The sequence below is a fragment of the Felis catus genome, chromosome A3 (genome assembly GCF_018350175.1).
Source record: "Felis catus isolate Fca126 chromosome A3, F.catus_Fca126_mat1.0, whole genome shotgun sequence".
NCBI classification, from domain to species: Eukaryota; Metazoa; Chordata; class Mammalia; order Carnivora; family Felidae; genus Felis; species Felis catus.
Window position 1 is genome coordinate 17,333,184 of NC_058370.1, and position 21,229 is coordinate 17,354,412.

General features: G+C 38.8%; 1 protein-coding gene and 1 long non-coding RNA gene across 15 annotated transcripts in view; one reads left to right on the plus strand and one right to left on the minus strand.

The window, feature by feature from the left end:
* The window catches only part of PTPRT (protein tyrosine phosphatase receptor type T), a 1,064,810-nt gene that overhangs the window by 187,545 nt on the left and 856,036 nt on the right, over positions 1 to 21,229 (plus strand). The window lies entirely within an intron of this gene.
* On the minus strand, positions 11,089 to 13,300 carry LOC109497993. Its single transcript, XR_002154509.3, has 3 exons — positions 13,049 to 13,300; positions 12,676 to 12,779; positions 11,089 to 12,193 (listed from the first exon to the last, which is right to left on the minus strand). It is a non-coding gene; the product is annotated as an uncharacterized LOC109497993 (long non-coding RNA).

Genomic DNA, 21,229 nt, shown 5'->3' on the forward strand with positions numbered 1-21,229 from the left:
AGATTTACATCCAAATTAGTATATAGTGAAGCAATGATTTCAGGAGTAGATAAATGCCCCTTTACCCATTTAGCCCATCCCCCCCCTCCCACAACCCCTCCAGCAACCTTCAGTTTGTTCTCCATATTTATGAGTCTCTTTTGTCCCCCTCCCTGTTTTTATATTACTTTTGCTTCCCTTCCCTTATGTTCATCTGTTTTCTCTTAAAGTCCTCATATGAGTAAAGTCATGACTTTTGTCTTTCTCTAATTTCACTTAGCATAATACCCTCCAGTTCCATCCACGTAGTTGAAAAGGGCAAGATTTCATTCTTTTTGATTGCCGAGTAATACTCCATTGTGTGTGTGTGTGTGTGTGTGTGTGTGTGTGTGTATATGTGTGTGTGTGTGTGTGTAAAAATATACACACACACACACACACACATATACACACACACACACACACACACACACACACACACACACACCACGTTTTCTTTATCCATTCACCCATCGATGGACAATTGGGCTCTTTCCATACTTTGGGTATTGTTGACAGTGCTGCTATAAACATGGGGGTGCATGTGTCCCTTCGAAACAGCACACCTGTATCCCTTGGGTAAATACCTAGTAGTGCAATTGCTGGGTTGTAGGGTAGTTCTATTTTTAGTTTTTTGTGGAACCTCCATACTGTTTTCCAGAGGGGCTGCACCAGCTTGCATTGCCACCAACAATGCAGAAGAGATCCTCTTTCTCTGCATCCTCACCAACATGTTATTGCCTGAGTTGTTGATGTTTGCCATTCTGACAGATGTAAGGTGGTATCTCATTGTGGTTTTGATTTGTATTTCCCTGATGATGAGTGATGTGGAGCATTTTTTCATGTGTCGGTCGGCCATCTGGATGTCTTCCTTGGAGAAGTGTCTATTCATGTCTTTTGCCCATTTCTTCACTGGATTATTTGTTTTTTGGGTGTTGAGTTTGATAAGTTTTCTATAGATTTTGGATACTAACCCTTTATCTGATATGTCATTTGCAAATATCTTCTCCCATTGTGTCGGTTGCCTTTTAGTTTTGCTGGTTGTTTCCTTCGCTGTGCAGAAGCTTTTTATTTTGATGAGGTCCCAATAATTCATTTTTGCTTTTGTTTCCCTTGCCTCCAGAGATGTGTTGAGTAAGAAATTGCTGCGGGCAAGATCAAAGAGGTGTTTGCCTGCTTTTTCCTTGAGGATTTTGATGGCTTCCTGTCTTACATTGAGGTCTTTCGTCCACTTTGAGTTTATTTTTGTGTGTGGTGTAAGAAAGTGGTCCAGGTTCATTCTTCTGCATGTCACTGTCCAGTTTTCCCAGCACCACTTGCTGAAGAGACTGTCTTTATTCCATTGGATATTCTTTCCTGCTTTGTCAAAGATTAGTTGCCCATACGTTTGTGGGTCCATTTCTGGGTTCTCTATTCTGTTCCCTTGATCTGAGTGTCTGTTTTTGTGCCAGTACCATACTGTCTTGATGATTATAGCTTTTGGCTATTCGGGGTCTTTTCTGGTTCCATACAAATTTTAGGATTACTTGTTCTAGCTCTGTGAAGAATGCTGGTGTTACTTTGATAGGGATTGCATTGAATATGTAGATTGCTTTGGGTAGTATTGACATTTTAACAATATTCTTCCTATCCAGGAGCATGGAATCTTATTCCATTTCTTTGTGTCTTCAATTTCTTTCATCAGCTTTATTTTTCACCTCTTTGGTGAAATACCTAGATTTATTCCTAGGTATTTTATGGTTTTTGGTGCAAGTGTAAATGGGATCGATTCCTTGATTTCTGTTTCTGTCACTTCATTGTTGGTGTATAGGAATGCAACCGATTTTTGTGCATTGATTTTATATCCTGCAACTTTGCTGAATTCATGAATCTGTTTTAGCAGTGTTTTGGTGGAATCTTTTGGGTTTTCCATATAGAGTGTCATGTCATCTGCGAAGAGTGAAAGTTTGACCTCCTCCTGGCTGATTTGGATGCCTTTTATTTCTTGGTGTTGTCTGATTGCAGAGGCTAAGACTTCCAATAGTATGTTGAATAATAGTGGTGAGATTGGACATCCCTGTCTTGTTCCTGACCTTAGGGGGAAAGCTTTCAGTTTTTCCCCATTGAGAATGATGTTAGCATTGGGTTGCTCCTATATGGCTTTTATCATTTCGAGGTATGATCCTTCTATCCCTACTTTCTTGAGGGTTCTTATGAAGAAAGGATGCTGTATTTTGTCAAATGCTTTCTCTGCATCTATTGAGAGGATCATATGGTTCTTGGCCTTTCTTTTATTGATGTGATGAATCACGTTAATTGTTTTTGCAGATACTGAACCAGCCCTTCATCCCAGGTATAAATCTCACTTGGTCGTGGTGAATAATTTTTTTAATGTATTGCTGGATCCGGTTGGCTAATATCTTGTTGAGGATTTTTGCATCCATATTCATCAGAGAAATTGGTCTATAGTTTTCCTTTTTAGTGGGGTCTTTGGTTTTGGAATCAGGGTAATGCTGGCTTCATAGAATTTGGAAGTTTGCCTTTGATTTCTATTTTTTTGGAACAGTTTCAAGAGAATAGGTGTTAACTCTTCCTTAAATGTTTGGCAGAATTCCCCTGGAAAGCCATCTGGCCCTGGACTCTTGTTTTTTGGCAGATTTTTGATTACTAATTCGATTTCCTTGCTGGTTATGGGTCTGTTCAAATTTTCTATTTCTTCCTGTTTCAGTTTTGGTAGTGTATATGTTTCTAGGAATTTGTCCATTTCTTCCAGATTGCCCATTTTATTGGCATATAATTGCTCATAATATTCTCTTATTGTTTTTATTTCTGTTGTGTTGGTTGTGTTTTCTCCTCTTTCATTCTTAATTTTACTTACTTGGGTCCTTTTTTCTTCTTGATCAAAGAACCAGCTTCTGGTTTCATTGATCTGTTCTACTGGTTTTTTCATTTCGATAGCATTAATTTCTGTTCTAATCTTTATTATTTCCTGTCTTCTGCTGGTTATGGGTTTTATTTGCTGTTCTTTTTCCAGCTCCTGAAGGCATAAGGTTAGGTTGTGTATCTGAGATCTTTCTTCCTTCTTTAGGAAGGCCTGGATTGGGTCTTTAATTGTTTTTGAGTTTATTTTTGTGTATGGTGTAAAAAATGTTCCAGTTTCATTTTTTTGCATGTAGCTGTCCAGTTTTTCCAACACCATTTTTGAAGAGATGCTCTTTTTTCCGTTGGTTATTCTTTGCTGCTTTGTTGACCATATAATTGTGGGTTTAATTTTGGGTTTCCTATTCTGTTTCATTGATTCCTGTGTTGTTGTGGCAGTATCATACTGCTTTGATTACTGCAGCTTTGTAGTATAACTTAAAGTCTGGAGTTGTGATACCTCCAGCTTTGCTTTTCTTTTTCAAAATTTCTTTTGCTATTAGGGGTCTTTTGTGATTGCTTTAAATGAGTAGATTGTTTTAGGTAGTAAAGACATTTCAACAATATTCTTCCGATCCTAGAGCATGGAATGTCTTTCCATTCCTTTGTGTCCTTTCAATTTCTTTCATGAGTGTTTTATAGTTTTCAGAGTACAGGTCTTTCATCTCTTTGGTTAGGTTTATTCCTAGTTATCTTACTGTTTTGAGTGCAATTGTAAATAGTATTAATTTCTTTTTATACTGCTTTGCTGTTGGTGTATGGAAATGCAAGTGATTCTTGTACATTGATTTCATATCCTGCAACTTTACTCAATTGTTCTGTCAGTTCTAGTAGTTTTTTGGTGCTGTCTCTTGGGTTTTCTCTATATAGGAAGTTTTTCTTCTTCTTTACCAATTTAGATGCTTTTCTTTCTTTTTGTTGTCTGCCAACTGTGGCCAGGACTTCAAGTACTATTTTTTAAAATATTTTTTAAATGTTTATTTTTGAGACACAGCATGAATGGGGAGGGTTAGAGAGAGGGAGACAGAATCTGAAGCAGGCCTCAGGCTCTGAGCTGTCAGCACAGAGCCCGACCTGGGGCTCCAAGTCTGGGACTGAGAGATCATGACCTGAGCTAAAGTCAGACGCTCAACCAGATGAGCCACCCAGGCGCCCCTTCAAGTCCTATTTTGAATCAAAGTGGTGAGAGTGGATATTCTGGTCTTGTTCCTGACCTGAGGGGAAAAGTTCTGTTTTTTCCCCTTTGAGGAGGATATATTCTGTGGGTTTTCCATATAAGGCCTTTATTATGTTGAGGTATGTTCCCTCTAAACCTGCTTTGTTGAGGATTTTTTTCATAAATGGATGTTGTACTTTGTGAAATGCTTTTTCTACATCTATTGAAATAACCATATGGTTTTTCTCCTTTTATTGATATGATGTATCATGCTGATTGATTTGTGGATATTGAATCACTCTTGCATCCTGGCAATAAATCCCACTTGATCGTTGTGAATTATTTTTTAAATGTATTGCTGAATTTGGTTTGCTAGTATTTTGTGAGGATTTTTGCAGCTGTGTTCATGAGAGATATTTACCTATAGTTGTCTCCCTCTTTTTTTTTTTTTTTGTGGTTGTCTTTATCTGGTTTGGTGTCAGGATACTGCTGATCACATAGAATGAATTTGAGAAGAATAGATATTAACTGTACTTTTAAATGTTTGGTAGAATTCTGCTGTGAGGCCATCTGGTCCTAGACTTTTGTTTGTTGGGAGGTTTTTGATTATTGATACAATTAACTTCTAATCAGTCTTTCAAAATCTGTTTCTTCATGCTTCAGTTTTGGAAGGTTCTATGTTTCTAGGTGTTTATCCATTTCTTCTAGGTTGTACAATTCATTGGCATAAAATTTTTCATCATATTCTCCCATTTCTTTGGTGTTGGTCCTCCTTTTTCAGGTGTGATTTTGTTGGAGTTCTTTGCCTTCCATGAGTCTGATTTGAGGTTTATCAAAGATCAGTTGATCTTTTCAAAGACCAGCTCCTGGTTTCATTATCTGTTCTATTTTTCTTCAGTTGCCATGCCATTTATTTCTGGTCTAGGCTTTATTTCCTTCCCTCTGATGGTGTTGGGTTTTGTCCATTCTTTTTATAGCTCTTTTATGTGTGAGGTTGGATTGTTTGAGATTTTTCTTCCTGAGGTATACTTACATTGCTATCAACTTCCCTCTTAGAACTACTTTTGCTACATCCCAAAGATTTTGGACTGTTGTGTTTTCATTTTCATTTGTGTCCATGTAGTTTTTGATTTCTTTCTTGATTGCTTGGTTGACCCATTCATTGTTTCAGTAGCATATTATTTAATCTCCATGTATTTGTGCCCTTTCCAGATTTTTTTTTTTTCTGGTGGTTTGTTTCATAGCATTATGGTCAGAAAAGATGCATGGTATGAACTCAGTCTTCCTGGTTTTGTTAAGACTTGCTTTGTGTCCTAATAAGTGATCTGTTCTAGAGAATGTTCCATGTGAACTTGAAAATAATGTGTATTCTTTTCAATACACATTATTCAGAATACACATTGAGAAGAACATATATATTTTGGTGCTTTGGGATGGAATGTTCTGAATATATCTTTTAAATCCATGTGTTCCAGTATGTCCATCAAAGTCACTGTTTCCTTTTTGATTTTCTGTTTGGTTGATCTGTCCATCAATATAAGTGGGGTGCCAAAGTTCCCTACTATTATTGTATTACTATTGACTAGTTCCTTTATGTTTGTTATTAACTGTTTTATGCATTTTGGTGCTCTGTATTTGGTGCATAAATACTTAAAATTGTTTTATCTTATTATATAGTGTCCTTCTTTGACTCTTTTTATAGTCTTTGTTTTAAAATCTATTTTTGTCTGATACAAATAACGTTACCCCAGCTTTCTTTTGACATCCATTTGCATGATACATGTTTTTCCATCTACTGACTTTCAATTTATAAGTCTTTAGGCTTGAAATGAGCCTCTTGTAGACAGCATATACCTGGGTCTTGTTTTTTAATTTTTCCATCACCTGTGTTTTTTGATTGGAGCACTTAGCCCATTTCCATTCAAACTTATTGAAAGATAAGTATTTATTGCCATTTTGTTACTTTTTTTGTGGTTTCTATAGATTTTCCTTGATTCTTGCTGTCTTTCATGGTTTGCTGATTTTCTAAAGTGATACACTTTTATTTCTCTTTATTCTGATCTGTTCCTAGTTTTTGATTTGTGATTACCATTAGGTTTGTATATAGCTTTTCCTGCTTATTGCAGTCTATATGAAGTTGATGGTCACTTACGGTTGAATTCATTCTTTACTCCTCTGCCCCCTACATTTTAGGTATATGGTGTCATATTTTATATCCTTTTCTTTTGTGAATCCCTTGACTTATTTTTACAGATGTACTTATTTTTCATACTACCATCTATGGTCTTCCTTTCCAGTCAGAGTCATCTTTAATATTTCTTGTAGGGCTAGTTGAGTGGTCATGAACTCCTTTAGATATTGCTTGGACCTTGACAGTTTGGAACCTTCTGTCTGTAAAGTGAAGACAAATGCAGCTCTGCACAAATTTGTTCTAAGGGATAATTCAGAATATATGGAATGTAGCCCTGAATATATTCTCAGTAACTGTTAAGTAGGGTCCTTTATTCTCTGTGTTGGTCTGTCTGGCATTTGGATTTGGAAGCTAGGGTCTGGATTGGTCTTTGAATTCTCTTCTATGATTTTGTGCTTGTTTTGGATTTCCCTAGTTAGTTAGCTCCAGCAATTTGTTGCATTTTCCCCAGAGAGGATTAGGTCAGCCTTGACATTGCTGTGGTTAAACATTTGAGTGGGCTTGTTTAGGTTATATCATTTTGGGCTATGGACTCTTAAATCTGTTTCTTTCTTTTGTTTGACAGAATAGAACTGGTATACCCACTGGTGGCAAAAATGTGACTAAATGGCCATTTCTGTACCCTGTTCATGGACATAGAAACTCATATAACCCTTTTAAAGGAAAGTTTGGAAATAGATATCAAGAGCCTTTTTAAGTACCATCGTATCTTTTGATTCAGTAATCCTATGTTTGAGAAATAGTGTGTTAGTTAAGATAGTAAACAGATATAGACCCTAACTTATGTACAATTCCAAAACTGTGTCCTTTTCAGCATCTGAGAAGATACGGCATAAATGTGGTTGTTTGTGCTTGTAAGGGTTAAGGTTCCTTTGGCAGGAGACTAAAAGTCTACATTTCTGTCTGGATGATGGTGATGAGAATGGCTTCGAAATCAGACACAGTTCTTTCACTCATTGTGGTATAGATGAAAGAGGCCACGTGGGGTAATGGAAGGATCTGATCACTGGTATCAGCCAAAATGGATTTGCATCCAGACGTTGATAGGTGACTTACGTGTGATCTTGCACAGATACCTCCCTTCTCTATGTGCCCATTGCCTCGTCTGTAAAATGGGTATGATAATGCTAGCCTTGCAGTGATTTTCTGTGTAGAGGAGAATGTCTAGGACTAGGAATGTGATCCTATATCATCCTTCCTTTTTTTTTTTTTTTTTTTTTTTTTTTTTTTACAATGAATTGGACTGGTAATTATGGATAAGTTAGCCTTCTGTGATGATTCTCCTAGGCTCCCTGGGAGATAGCCAGGCTTCCAGACTCCCTTACACCTCCATAGTCCCCAGAAATAGTGTTGGCTGGGTCCTTAGCCAGCTCCCCTAGAAACTGGGGGTGGGTATGGGCATGGGGAGCAGTTCTGCTTTGTTTCCCCAAACATCATAATGCCATGAGGGCATTAAGACAGAAGCTTTTGAAGAAATTGTTTTCATAAAATAAAAGCTTACAGATTTTAGGTGAATATTATTTTACAATAAAAATCTGAAAGGCAAGATTTTGTTAAAAAAAATAACGGGTATCTGATACACAAAGTTTGGAAGGTGTAGAGGAGTAGAAAGACTAGGAAAACAAGGACACATGTTTCCTGACCACCCAAGATAACCATTGTTGGTTTTTTCCTGTATTTTCCTTTAGAGTTGCCTGTGCATTTTCATATAATTGAAATCATACCATATATATTGCCATGCATCTTCCTTTTTGTCACATAATACAGACTTGGCCACATTTGGCCACATAATACAGACTTCTCTCACATTATTAAAAACTCTTTGTAAAAGTGGCATTGAATCACTTCATGTTCCTCTATTTAGTGGATATTAGATATATAACTGTTCATTTCAGTTATTTTTAAATCAGTTGAAAACAATATTTTCCATATTCGATATTTTCTGTCTCTTATCCTTAATGTCTATATCAGATATTCCTCAAATTATTTCCTTGTTCAGAATGTCTGTATATCAGGCTAGGGCTGGCAGAATTAACCTTTGAATGTCTGTAATGACTCCAGGTTAAATCTTTAATGCATTCTAGCTATTTTTTTTAATGTTGTCTATAATTTCTATTGGAAATTGAGATGCTGCAGCAGCTTCGATGAGAAATCCTACTTCACAAAGTGGAGAGAACGGTGCATTCCTGATTTGGAGTGGCTGTTAATGGCAAATAGAAAATGACCATTTGGGGTGGAGCTGGGAATAGCTTTTGTTTTAATTTCTGTTAAGAACTGGGACTGGGGGGGAGGTGGAATGAGAGTTGTGTTCCGTTTTGTGGGTAACGTGAATACAGTAGAAATTGAACAGATTTTTTTCTTTCTGTCTCTGGCCTTAGTGGAACTTGTACTAATTTTCTGGAGTTGTTCACCCAGCGCTTACAATTGCTTTTACCAGAAACGATCTCATTTCAGAAGCCTGTGAAGAGGAAAAGGAAATGTGTTCTCACGACTGTGAATCAGTGTAGAGTGAAGGAAGCTGCAGAGAGCTCTGCGTGTGTCTGTGGGTGTGGAATTGTGTGAGAAAGAGTGTGTGTGTTGGGGGCAATGCATTGACAGAATTAAGTCAGGAGAATGTGGGAAATAACAACAAAGTTCTGTGTGGCTCCTGCTTGACATGCTCGAGTGAATGCCAAGATCTCTTCCGGGACTCAGAAGTTTTGGGGTGTTAGGGCTTCCCTGTCACTGGTAAGAAAGTATCAGAGGGCCTGGTTGATGGGCTGTGCAGGGTGCAGGGTGGTTGGGAGTGGAGATCAGAGAGGTTGCCTAACTTTGTCAGGATTGCACAGCTCAGTTTTGCTTAATTGCAAAGCTCCTTCTGATTGCACCCTGCCCCATAGCACCTGGTCCTCTGGAATATGATCTGCTGCTGGTTGGGGGCGGTGGTTGTATGTAAGTGGCTCATGGTCATGTGCTGCTCCTAACTAAGGGCAGATAACACTCATGGATGCTCTGAACTTTTAAAAACCATAGCCCAAGATTTGCTGTGTTTATATGTTACACCCCCTCAGCTCAGTTCCCCAAAACTCTCGGAGAGAAAAGGGATTACAGAGCTGGGAACTGTATTCTGATTAGCATTTCACTTTTGCACCTGCCAGATGGGGCAGATCATTACCTGGAAATTATGTTCAGTTTTTGTATGCAAGAAATACTGGTAAATTACCCTAAACAGAATTTATCCATTTATACCTGGGGCAGGTGTGTGAGAACACTTTTTCTACTTTTTGATGCTGTACAAATTCAAACTGGAAACCTTCCCTTTGAGGCTTCAGCTCTTATTTTTTTTCTTTGTAAGATACTTATTCCTGTTTCTTTAATTCATGTATTTGAGTACCTGCCATTTGCCAGGTACCATTCCAGGCATGTGTATGTGTGTGTGTATGTGTGTGTGTGTGTGTGTGTATGCGCATGTGTGCACACGTAAAACAGATGAGGACCCAGTGTGGAGAGAAGGCCATCAAAAACTTGCAGATACTAGGTGCAGGCAAAATGAGAAGGATGAAGAATTGGGTTGGGTATTGTGTCCAGCCTCCAAAGAAGTGATGTTTGAGCTGACATTTCAGGCCCAGATGTCAAGAGTAACTTGCCATCTGAAGAGTTTGGGAGAAGCAAGTTCTTTTAGTATATTTTATTTCCTCCCCGAAATTGGTGTCTTCTTCTGTCTCCATATCAAAATGGTGCCACCATCCACTTAGTTGCTTGAGTCAAAAATGTACGAGTTCTCTCCAGTTCCTCATTTTCCCTTTCTAGCCCCCACTCTTTTGTCACCAGCCCTGAAAGGTATTCCTAGCTGTCACTTCTCTCCATCTCTGCTTCCAGCTGTCATCATCTCTCCCCTGGACTGCTGTGATAGCTTCCTGATTAATCTTCCTGCTTGCCCCCTTGCCATGCTCCTGTACCTTATAATTATTCTCCAGCCAGTGGTGAAGGTGCTTCGGACCAGATAGTAGCTACTGGCCATGTGTAGGTATTTAAATTTAAATTACCAAGTGGACTAAAATAGACTAAAAATAAAAATTCGTCAGTTACACTCGCCACATCTCAAGTGCTCATTAGTCACATGTGGCCAGTGGCTTATTGCATTTGGCAGTCTAGATAACAGAATTACTTCTGTCATTGCAGGAAGTTCTTTAGGATAACTCGGAGATAGAGTAATCTTTCCAAAGTATACACCAGCTCGTGACACTCTCTGCTTGGAACATCAGATAGGTAGTATTACAGCTCACTGAGAATAAAGGCCAAATGCTTTATTCTGATCTAGAGTCCCACATGATCTGGCCCTTCCTACCTGTCCAGCCTCATCATATTTCTGTCTCCTCTTTGATCACCATATTCCAGGCATACTTTGGCTTCCTCTTACTAGAACACAAAGAACCTGTTCACTCCTTGGGGCCCTCATAAGAGTTCACACCTGAGTTCCCTCAGCATGGCATGCCCTGTCTTCCCTCCCCCATCCTAAACAAATTCTTTGTGTTGATGGCTCCTTGTGGCATTTAGTCATCAAAATAAATGTCACCATCTCCAGAGGCCTTCCTTGACTATCCAATCTTAAGTAGCCATCTGCTTGTTACAGTGAGCGCTGGGTGTTGTATGTAAGTGATGAATCACTAAATTCTCCTCAAACCAACATTACACTATAGATTAACTGGAATTTAAATGAGACTTTGAAACAAAGAAGCCATCCAGTGGCTGTCATACAACTGAGTTAAATTGTCTTCCCACTCTTACTACTGATGTTTTGCTTATTCATTTATTGCTGAATTGTCTTGTGCTTGTCTCAGCTTACTAGTGTCTGGCTTCCCACGTAGCAAAGGGCTGCCTGCCTGGTTCGAGGCTACAATCCCAGTGCCTAGAACAGTGCCTGACTTACTGTTGGTGCTCAACTAATACTTGTTTCAGGAATGAATGAATCCTCCCAGGGAAACAGGACTGCTGCTAGCTCAGATGGCTGCTATAGTGTATGAATTAGAAAAGGCACCCTTTGCTCTGCCTGATCTTGTACTGTGAACATCTTGCCCAACTGCCTGGTAGCGCTCAGAAGGGGGTGACCTCTCTAGGCAAGAGGAATACCAAGTGCAGAGAACCTGAAGGAGGAATATGCTTCATGTGTTTGACAAAAAAGGCTGGTGTCTGTGGAACACAGTGTGTAAAGGGGATTGTGCAATGAGAAAAAAATCAGGAGATGTGGTTGGGGGACAGGTCATGTGCGGCCTCAAAGGTCGTGGTAAGGAAGTTTTATTAGTGTTCCAAGTACATTAGGAAGCCATTGGAGGATTTAAGGAAGGGAGAGACATCGGATTTACGGTTTGTTTATTCTCCGTTTTATTTCCTTGCCTTTATGGGTAAATCTGTTCTAACATTTTTCTCAGGTATATGATTTGGGGGAAACTTTTGGTTTGAACGCTAGTTCTCCCAAGGGTCGGGGACTTCTCTGAAGACTGAAAAATCCTCAGACGACAATTTCAGGTGCAGCAATTAGGTCCCAAACGCACATTGACTGTTTTTTGAAAAGCTTTCTGGCATTCACTGCTGCTAATTTTGAAGGTTACAAATTTTCAGCTTTCTGCTAAAGGTGACAGAGGCACAGAGCAATACTAATTAGGAAAAATCCCAAGTAGTTGATTGTGGCCATTTGGTAGAGTTTTGAAATGCAAGTAAAAACATGCGTACAGCTCTTTCTTTGGAATGGGAATACCTATTCAGCCTGGTATTTGGTTTCAGAATCTATCTGCCTGTGAACAGGATGTGTGACCTCTGTGCGCGTTTTTACACGTGAGTACAGATTAAATTGATAACTTGCTCTGGTCTCAATTTCTTCTCTTGAAACGAAAGGAAAAATACATCACTTCTTCCAAAAGTATCCTTTACCATATTCTCTCATTTCTAAGATGCTATAAAGAAAAAAAAACACCTTTGGTTAAATTGTAGCTTTTGGGGAACAACAACATAAACATTATATTAAAAGGATATATCAATAGCAAGAAGGAGTCTGGTTTCAGAGAAGTTAAATGTGAAGCCAAGTATCTGTCTTATATCGATCATTCTCTACTTTGGAATCAAAGCTAATATGGGACTGCTAAATTCTAAGCGCTTTGAATACTGACTCATTTAATCCTCAAGGCAATTCTTGAGGTTGGTTTATTATCCCCATGTTCCAGATACAGAAACTGAGGCATAGAGAGGTTAAGTAACTTTTCCAAGGCATGAAGGTAAAGTGTGTTTACATATTCCACAGTCTGCAGTGGCGTCTTCACAGTAATATTACCTGTTATTATTTGTAGATAATTATTTTCCATCATCTCTGTTGAGCAGAGCAGAGCCCAACTTGACAAAGAGCCAGCCTGGTGGTCCTGGCTGGATTCTGAACACTTACCTCCCTAGCTTGACTGTCCAGTTCTGGAGTTCTGATCCAGAGCCCAGAGCATTTGGCTGATCTTGGAACCCAGGTTCATCCTCCCATGTGGACCAGCATTTTGACTGGATTTTGTTTGTTCCAAGTCAAGAAAGAAGGAAATACTCAATTATAAAACAGAAAAAAGGAAATAGAAAGAATGCCTTTCTTTTTCACCCCTAGGTAGAGTCCGCCTCTCTGCTGAAACTTTTTTTTTTTAATGGCTGTAAAATGAGGGAGAAATTGAGAACGACAACTGCCAAAAGAGCATTTCCCTTTAGGCAAACCTATGTGTGACATTCCATTAACGATACCTGAGTCGTCTTCCATCTAGTGGGAGCAACACAATACTCACGTTAACCAGTCCTTGATGGTGCCAGAAGCAGGTGATGACTGGTCAGTTTCCATCCTGTCAGTCATTTTCAGGCAAACAGAGGGTGTCTCTGGGTTCCGCGTGGACACATAGTCGAATGTTTGCAGCACTGCTTGTAGTTCCGTGAGTGCTTGATGCTTGGTCTGCAGCTTATGGCAGAAGGAGGATGAAGAGCTGGACGGACGTAGGTCCTGGGGTCTTCACCTGCCACTCACTCAGCTGATGTCTGTCAACTCTGAGCCTCAGCATCCTTCATCATGCAGAGAAGAAATAGTAATCGCTTATGTCAGCAGGTCATTGTGAGGAGTAAGTGGCTTGAAGCCTAGGAAAGTGATTTATAAACAGGAAGCTGTGGGAAATACTAGCTTCGTTATGATGTATGTTATGTTCAGTGAGCTTTTTATTTGCCACAGTTCGCTTGTATAATTCTGGGTATTTTTGTGTCCTGGGACCCTTTTGCCTGTCCCTTCTCCTTCACAAGTTGCCCATCTGTGAGTTCCTTTGGTACTTGGCAGTTTGTGTATCCATTCACACATCCATGTCTCCACTCACCCAACCTACTGAATGCCTGTTGTATACCAGGTACTAGGCTAGGTTCTGGAAAACAAAGATGAATCACATAAGGATGGTCGTGGCCCTTAGGAAGCCTGTAGGCTAACGGGGGAATGGAGGAGTCCACGGAGGAGTGTCATCAGGTGCGGTTGGCACCGTAACTCAGGAGTAGGCTGCAGACAATGAGGATGTGAGGTAAGCACTCAGTTCTGTTAGGGTTGGCAGTAGAAGGAGAGGGAAAGGCTAAAAGAAGTTCCTGAAAAGGAGATGGCACTTGAGCAGAGTCTTGAAAGTTATCTACTTGTCAGGCTGGGGGAAAGGGCATACCTGAAATAGCACGTAGTAGCCTGGCACATTCAGGAAACTGAATACTGAGTCCTGCCTTGAGAAGAGGGTGTTCAGGGAATTTGTCTTGGCAGATCTGAGGTCCAAGAGGCAAGCTGGGGCCATGTGGTGGGAATCCTCAGACACTAGACCGAGCATCTTGAGTTATCTCAGTGTGCATCTTTGGTCTGCCAGCCACTGGCTGCAGGTTTTAGTAGGAGAGTGTCAGTCTTTAGTTTGAATGTTGGGAAATTTTTCCTGCCATCTGGTGTAGGTGAGGGATTGGCTGGTACAGGACAAGGATGAAGGCAGGGGGCTGGGTGGAGGCTGCTGCACTGGTCAGAATAACAGTCCAGGGGAGAAGGGATTCGGGGGCAGGTGAATGGGATCAACCACTGCATAGATTCCTAGGGCTGCTATAGCAAATGACCACCAATGTTTTGGTGACTCAAAACAACAGAAATGTATTCTCTCAAAGTTCTAGAGGCCAGAATCTGAAATCAAGGTATCAGCAGGGCCATGCTTCCTCTGAAAACTCCAGAGCACACTTTGTCCCCTATCTGGTTGCTTCTGGTGGCTATTGGCACTCTTTGTGACTGTATCACTCTAGGCTGTGCCTCTCTTTTCACATGACCATCTGTGTCTTTTCCTCTTTTGTTTCTTAGAAGGACACTTGTCACTGGAGGTTAGAACCCATCTTAGTAATTTAGGATAATCTCATCTCAAGATCCTTAACATGATCGTATCTGTAGACTCAGTTTCCCAAAATGGTCATATTCAGTTTTGAGGGATCAGAATGTGGACATATCTTTTGGGGAGCACCATTAAACCCATTATACCTACTGAATGGATGGAGCTGCTCCTGTTCTCAGGGTCCCTGTAAGTAGCTATAGAAGGGCTGAGGTCTTGCACAAGTGTCCTAGCAAAGTTGTATAAACTCATCGTGTGCTGAAACGCCATAGCATCTCCCCACAGTACCTTTCCAGTGTCTGATGAGTAGATAATGGCAGACCAACTGCCTCTGTGAAAAGAGGTGTAAAGACACAACGAATGGGAGCTAGAGCAGGGGAGATCTTTAGAAATAAAGTACAAATTCAAGAGACTGTTACTTGTGGAGAATCAAATTTTCTCCGACAGTTCTGCAAGTACATTGCAACAGTCTCTTAAGCAAAACGTATTTTCTAAAGACAATTCTCCTTGAATTTTACAAACTTTTCTCAGCCTGATGATTGTGTACAATGGAATGAACTCCAGCCTTGCTCTGTTTCTGTTTTTCTCCTTGTTTGCACCTAGTCGCTGTAAATAATGTTGGCAGAACTGTGTCTCGGGGAAAAGGCTGCTCATTTTCATGTGGTTTTGTTGCATCACTGCTGACACCCAGGTGAAGCAGCACCAAGTGCTCCCTGACCCACTGTCTCCTTCATTTGGCAGATGCTGTCAGAGGCCTACTGGAAGCTGGGCAGTGCTTTCTGCTGCACATACAGGGAGAGACTTGATGCAATCCCTATTCCTGACTTGTAGTCTTGTGGGGATAATGGACGTCCACACGGCCATGGCACTGTGCATTGAGGACTATGATAACACAGCGGGGGGTGGAGGGTGGCAGGAGGAGGCAAGGGAGCATAGAGGAGAGATGGATTCCCCAAAAGTAGAAGTGGAAACACCCAATAAATACATGAAATCCTACCAACCTCAGTAGACACCAGGCGTGCTACTTAAGACAAGGTACTGTTTTCACTTGTTAAACTAGGCAAGATAAAATTAAAGTGGAATAATGCTCTGTGTTGGCAAGCATGTTAGAAAATAGTCTCAAACACTGGTGGTGGGAATGTGAATTGGTACAAGCTCCCTGGAAAGCAATTTGATGAGAGGTTCAAAAGACTAGAAAGGCCAAGTCTGTTCAAGATGTCACTTTGTCTCTGTGACATTTGCAGGCTCCTTGTTTTCACTGCATCCTCTTGGGTGTCTCCTCCATCATGCTGTTTGCCACGTGGGGTTGGAATTATCTGTTGGGGTATCTTTCTACCCCACTAGACTGAGACCAGGATTTCTGTTTCTCTAGTGCTTAGTACTGTGCTTTTCTGAATATTCTAGCCTCGTAATAGCTTTTTGGGATTGAGTGTTTCCTGAATGTTGCAGTTTCTGTAGAATTTTCCTAGATACTCTTGCATGTTTATTTTTTATGGATCAAATTTAGGATTGCTTTGTCAAAATCCCCCTTCCACTATCTCCCATGAAAATGAAATTGGATATTGGTTGGGATTTCTTAAATGTGTAGATGAATCTAAAGAGAATTAGCCTCTTTACCATATTAAGGCTTCTCATCTATGAGCACGATGACCTTCTGTTGGTTGAAGCTTTATTTTATGACTCTCGGGGAAGCTTAGTAATATATATATATTTTTTTACAAGTGCAAATCTTGTTGAAATCATTGGGTTCTTTAGACAGCAGTGTACTGGAGTCCATCAGTACCTGCTCATAAGAGCTGATTATTTTCAGAACTTCAGTGTGGTGGTTGTAAAACACAGCCATTCTTAAAACTTATATAAATTTCCAGTGATACATATTATCAAAGTAATAAATACCCAAAACTCATGACTTTCTAATTGTTTCATTAAATTTTGCTATTAATGCCCTCAGATTTATTTGGGTGTGTGGTATATCTGTAAGCAGGAAATACTGTGTAACAGGGTACCATGGCACATCTCCTCCTAGCTGTGCACACAGTAAAACCATGTTGGGCATGGTGGGAATATTTAAACTGAAAAAATGAGAAATACTATAAATGTTATAAATCGGGGCATTCCCCCCCCCCCCCAGCTCACTATTGATGAGTTTATATCAGTGTGTGTGTGTATGTATGTGTATTTAAACATGTATATATAGATAATGGGACATTTTCTGCCCCAGCTTTATATTTTCTTATTGGCTGATAATGTTACATGAAAAAAACAATGAGTTTATTCACTTTTATGCTAGATGTCTTACTGAATTTGAATAGAAGTTAGAATCATTTTCCTGTTGATGACCTTGGCTTTCCTAGGTAGATACAAATCACTTTAAAATAATGATAATTAAACTATTTTACTAAGAACTTAAATCAGGAATGGGTATTTATTCTAATCAAATATCATTTGGCATCTATTGATACACTTGTATGATGTTAAATTTAAAATACATTTCTCCTTGAATTAAATACACTAATTTATTGATGCTGAAATTTCCTTGTATTTCTGGAATGAAATTTATTTGATCATGTTATAATAATTTTTTTCATATGTGATAGGACTTGGTTTCTTAATTCATTTTTATTTATACACATGATACTGGTTTAAAAGTTTATAATTTTGTGATTTTGGTTGGATCATGGTATCATGCTTATGACAGAAATCTTTATAAAATGATTAGTGATATGTATACTTTTATTTTTTTATTTTTTAAACTTCTTTAGTGTTTATTTTTGAGAGAAAGAGACAGAGAATGAGTGGGGGAGGAGCAGAGAGAGAGGGAGACAGAATCCGAAGCAGGCTCCAGGCTCTGAGCTGTCAGCACAGAGCCTGACGCATGGCTTGAAACCATGAACTGTGAGATCATGACCTGAGCCTAAGTTGGAGGCTTAACCCACTGAACCACCCAGGCGTCCCATGTTTGCTCTTTTAAAATTGGCTAAATGTTGCGTAACCTTTGGCCTTGACATCTAGGTAACAAAGCATATAGGACTTTTAAAAATGAGTTGTTGAGGTTCTTTTGTGGCATAGTATTAAGAATTCTCTGTAGGAAAAGAAAGTTGTACATAAGTCTTTTAAGTCTACACTATTGATTATACTAGTCGTGGCTTCTTTATTTTTAAATTTTATTTCAATTCCAGTGTAGTTAACATAAAGCATTAGATTGGTTTCAGGTGTACAATGTAGTGATTCCACAGTTAAATATATTACTCCATGATCATCAGGATAAGAATACAGAGTCCCCTTCACCTATTTCACCCATCCCCACCCACTTCCCCTCAGGTACCCATCTGTTTTCTATAGTTAAGTCTGTCTTTGTATGTCTTTTTCTCTCTTTGCTAAATTCCATATATGAGTGACATCGTGTGATATGTCTTTCTCTGACTTACTTTGTTTAGCATTATACTGTCTAGATCCACCAGTGTTGTTGCAGATAACAAGATTTCATTCTTTTTTATGACTCAGTAATCCATTTTGTGTGTATATGTACGTACACACACACCACATATACCACGTTTTCTTTATCCATTCATCTATCAGTGGGCATTTGGTCTGCTTCCATAATTTGGCTATTGTAAATAATGCTGCAGTAAACCTAAGGATTGCATAATCCTTTAGAATTACTGTTTTCATATTTCTTTCAGTAAATATCCTATAGTGCATTTACTGGATCATATGGTAGTTTATTTTGGATTTTTTGAGGAACTTTCTTACTGTTTTCCACAATGGCTGCCCCAATTTGCATTCCCACTAACTGTGGAAGAGTGTTCCTTTTTCTTCATATCCTTGCCAACACCTGTTGTTTCTTCTGTTTTTGACATTTGCCACTGTGACAGATGTGAGCTGATAACTCGTTGTGGTTTTGATGACTTCCCTGATGAGTGATGTATAGCACTTCTTCATGTGTCATCCACCTGTATGTTTTCTTTGGAGAAATCTGTTCATTCTTCTACCCATTTGTAATTGGATTATTTTTTGTGTGTTGAGTAGTATCAGTTCTTGATATATTTTGGGTACTCTTTAGTGGGTATATAATTTGTAAATACTTTCTCCCATTCTGTAGGTTGCTTTTTAGTTCTGTTGATTGTTTCCTTTGCTGTGCAGAAGCTTTTTATTTTGGTGTAGTCCCAAAAGTTTAGTTTTGTTTCCTTTGCCTCTGGAGAACTATCTAGAAAAAAAGTTAATATAACTGATGTCAGGAAAATTACTGTCTGTGTTCTTTTTTAGCGTTTTTAATAGTTTCAGGTCTCACATTTAGGTCTTTAATCCATTTTGAATTCATTTTTGTGTATGGTAAAATAAAGTTGTCCGGTTTCATTCTTGTGCATGTAGCTGTCCAGTTTTTCCAACACCATTTGTTAAAGAGACTGTCCTTTTCCCATTGGATATTCTTTCTTGCTTTGTTGAAGATTAAGTGACCATATAATTGTGGGTTTATTTCTGGATTATCTATTCTTTTTCATTAATCTTTGTGTTCTTTTTTTGTGCCAATACCATATTGTTTGGATTTGTAAACTAAACAGCTTTGTAATAGAACTTGAAGTCAGGAATTGTGATACCTCCAACTTTGCTTTTCTTTCTCAGGATTGCTTTGGCTATTTGGAATCTTTTGTGGTTCCACCCAAATTTCAGGACTGTTTGTTTTAGTTCTGTGAAAAATGATATTTTGATAGGGATTGCATTAAATGTGTAAATTGTTTGGGATTGTATAGACATTTTAACAAAATTTGTTCTTCCAATCCAATCGCCTTGATCATGGTGAATGATTTTTTAAAAGTATTGTTGAATTTGGTTTGCTCATATTTTGCTGGAGATTTTTGTGTCTATGTTCATGAGAGATATTGGCCTGTAGGTTTTTTTTTTTGTTGTTGTTATCAGGGTAATGTTGATCAAATAGCATGAACTTGGAATATTTCTTTCCTCTTCTGTTTTTTTGGAATAGTTTGAGAAGACGAGGTATTAACTCTCCTTTAAATGTTCGGTAGAATTCCCCTGCGAGGCTATCTAGTCCTGGATTTTTGTTTGTTGGGAGATTTTTGGTTACCGATTCAATTTCCTTGCTAGTCATCAGTCTCTTCAGATTTCCTATTTCTTCCAGCTTCAGTTTTGGAAGGTTATGTCTCTACAAATTTATCCATTTCTTGTAAGTTCTCTAATTTGTTGGCATGCAATTTTTCATAGTAAGTGTCTTATAATCCTTTGAATTTCTGTGGTGGTGGTTGTTATTCCTCCTCGTGAATTTGTGATTTTGAATTCTCTCTCTCTCTCTCTCTCTCTCTCTCTCTCTCTGTGTGTGTGTGTGTGTGTGTGTGTGTGTGTGTGTGTGTGTTCTCTGTCTCTCTGTAAGTTCATTAATTTTGATGTTTTCAAAGAATTAGCTCCTGGTTTCATTGATAAGTTCTATTTCATTTATTTCTGCTCTAATCTTTATTATTTCTTTTGTTTTGGGTTTTCTTTTTCTAGCTCCTTTAGGTATAAGGTTAGGTTGAGATTTTTCTTCTTGAGGGAGGCATGTATTGCTATAAAATTCCCTCTTAGAACAGCTTTTGATGCATCCCAAAGGTTTTGGAGTATTCCTTATTCTTATTAAAATTTTCCTCTTTTGACTGGTCAGGACTCTGAAGTAGGTTAAACTTACTTACTGTTACTATATTTCTGTTGATTAGTTTTCTAGCAGTGTTACTTGTTGCAGAAAATGTCTTTTTTAAAAAAATGTTTATTTTTGAGACAGAGTGAGCAGAGGAGGGGAAGAAGGAGAGGGAGACAGAGAATCCCGAGCAGGCTCTATGCTGTTAGTACAAAGCCCTGTGTGGGGTTCGAAGTCACAAGTTGTGAGATCATGACCTGTGCTGAAAGTAAGAGTTGGATGGTCAACTGACTGAGCTGTGCAGGTGCCCTGAAGGTGTCTTAATAGTTAGGATTCCTTTGTGAGTTACAGTTTTGTTTTGTTTTGTTTAATTTACATCCAAATTAGTATATGGTGAAGCAATGATTTCAGTAGATTCCTTAGTGCCCCTTACCCATTTAGCCCATCCCCCCTCCCAAACCCCTCCAGTAACCCTGTTTGTTCTCCATATTTATGAGTCTCTTCTGTTTTGTCCCCCTCCCTGTTTTTATATTATTTTTGTTTCCCTTCCCTTATGTTCATGTTTTGTCTCTTAAAGTCCTCATATGAGTGAAGTCATAGGATTTTTGTCTTTCTTTAATTTCACTTAGCATAATACCCTCCAGTTCCATCCACGTAGTTGCCAATGGCAAGATTTCATTCTTTTTGATTGCTGAGTAATACTCCATTGTATATATAGAGTTACAGTTTTTATCGATGTAAAATGGTTTTATTTGTATTTAATATCTTTTAATTCTGCTTTGATGGATAATGGTATATCTGCATTTTTTCCATTGAACGTTTCCTGTTAAACTTGTCCATCCATTCTTTCACATTAAACCTTTTTTTGAATTTAATTACGATCGTGTCTTAGGGAAAATATTTAGTTGTCCTCTAGTTTTTTACTCAGTATGTGAATAATTGTTTTTTATTAGAAAAGTTGAGGCCATTTA